Raw genomic sequence first — 2,698 nt, forward strand, 5'->3', positions numbered from 1 at the left:
CAGCAGTATACACTATTAGCTTAATTGAAAGAACATGTACAGATTTATGATTTGAATGTGAATCCATATGATAAATGTATACATTTCAGCCCTCTGTAATGTATTTTAAGTGGCCAAGTAAAACTTGCTACATGTAGTTTTTAAATACTAAGTATTTTTCCTCCGAGGAACCATTGTTTTGCACTGACAATTGCTTTACATTTAACAGATATTATGTTCTTCACAAGTGTTTCCACCATCAAATAAAACAACTAAATGACATTTTCTTCCTAAATGGCTCCATTTTCATCTTGAACATAATTAGTTAAGATTTAAGTTATATAAAGATTAGTTATTTTAGATCTCCAGAGGAAGATAATGTAACCCAGAATCGTCAAGAGGATACATTTGCCTTCTTCCCCCATGACATTTCAAATGTCTCTGAATGCTTAGCGGAATGATCAATATGTGAGACATACTTTCCCATACGGCAACTTAGTCAGTCAAATGCAAAACTCTTTATTATAATCAGCATGCCAAAAAAGCTCCAAACTATTTCTTTATTGATGGAAAAGATGCCAGTTTCAAAATTTACTTGTTTATTTTTAATTCCAAATAAAATTATGTGCCTAATTTGAGCTCTGCTTACTTCATTGATTTGCTGTCCACTGTGACACTGGATGACACCCTCATTATTAAGAAAATTCTCAAGTATTTTCAATGTTAAGGTTGGGTATTCTTTACCAACCTAACACAATTCAAATATCATATTTTTCGATACAGTATCTTGCTAACTATCGGGTGCAAGCTTAAACAGTAAATAAATGGTCTCACTAACCAATTAGAGTAGGTATAGTTTTCTATGATTTCCAGTGTTTAAATCAAAACAGAGTTGAACTAATTGTCTGCACGGGTATACGTAGTTGTTCACTGAAAAAGGTGGGATTAAAAGCACTTGTCTGACCCGTGTTATGACCAGGATTTCATTCAAGCATCTCACGGGCATTAGATGAGGCCTCCTATATGTCTGTTAATTAAAAAGAAAAACCACTAACAAACCCCTTCATTTCGTGTCAACCGAGACTCAGAGTGACTTTATTGGCCATTGGAGAAACCCAAAGGCTTCCCACGGCTGTTATCGTAACATTAGTAGCAGGGCATCTACCCATCACACCATCTGCTTGCCAGTCTCCTCTGTTCAGCAAAGGAGCAGCGAAGTGACCTGATTCAACTCCACTAAGAAGAATGCCATGGCAACAGCTGGTTTCTCATTTGAGAAATGATTTTACATCCCTGCTGAAAGGCCATCCATCAGCTGAAGTCTTTCCCCCTTTCTTTGTTCAAGATCTTTTCTATCACTCTCGAGCATTGAATGTTAGATGGACTTCACAATGTGATGAAGAAAACGACAGCCCTCAATGCGTGGAGGACTATTCTCCCATTAACAGCAGAGAGGGAGAGGAAAGGGAATCACAGAGACAACCTGTAGCAAATAATAAAACAATCTGATGAAAGGGTAAATGTCAAGAGGCTCTAGTTGAAAAGGGGACAATTCTAGGAGAGGTGAAAATTAAATTTAATAAAGATACTAGGCCTCAAAAATGGTGTCTGAGTAATGAGGAAATGAAGCAGCTAAATGATTGAAAGGGAGAAGTATATGGGAAATACTCGGTAGGGAAAATGGAAAAAGAAATAACCTTTATTCAATTATGTTTGAGTAACCCCACCCCCCACACACGCAAATGAAATTAAAGTGGCAAATGTCATTGAAAAGCAATATAAATCAAACCTGGAAATCTGTAATTTGTTTTAAAAAAAGGTCTTAGAAACATAACCTGGTAATTTTATGTTTTATCTGATACCATAAATTATGCATTGGGAAAAGTATACAAGTCTAATTAACACAATAGAGAAATCAATGGTGTATGACAGTATTTGAAAAAATTCAAGTAACCTTTATTATATACCCGCATATTTACATAAAGACATGCATCGCCATTAAAGTATGAATTATCATGTCGCACATCATGATATCACAAAGCCTTTAAGACTATTTTGCGAATGATCTAACTTTAAAATTTATGAGATCATTTCCCAAACATATTGAAAACATTGTATCCATAGATTTTCCAAATTGCCATTTAAAATATTGATTCTATTAAGTATTTGTTCATTCATAACATCAGATACTCTCTAATTCCTGTCATTCATTTTAAAGATGAATATACAAAGATTCTGACAATCAGAATATTCCCAAAGTGCTCTATTGCTAACCAAACGGTCTGCGGGTAGACCCACCAGATGCTCTGCACAACCTGTGTGGTAGCCTGCTCTGTAGGAGGACTACATGGTGCATTGTTTCCATAATGGGTACAGGCCCACATGCCCTCTCAGGCAGTCTACTCTGTTTCACTGGGTTGTTCTCAGTTGGAATTGACTCCATGACAGGAAGTTTGTTTCTTTGCTTTTCATATTATTATTATTTTAATGGGGGCTTATATTTTTACCCAAGTTTATTTTGTGTTGTTTATCTAGGATACAGGTTCTTGATATTATTGTCTTCTACATTTTATTTCATTGGTTCTAGTGCCTGGTAAATACTACATAACTGTATTGTTGAGATTAAAATGAATTTTCCTATATTATAATTTCTTCATAAATATCTATAAATTATTTAGGCCAATGATTATGATGTGACATAATTCATATCAGTGGTACT

Source organism: Tenrec ecaudatus, chromosome 11 (genome assembly GCF_050624435.1).
Source record: "Tenrec ecaudatus isolate mTenEca1 chromosome 11, mTenEca1.hap1, whole genome shotgun sequence".
NCBI lineage: Eukaryota > Metazoa > Chordata > Mammalia > Afrosoricida > Tenrecidae > Tenrec > Tenrec ecaudatus.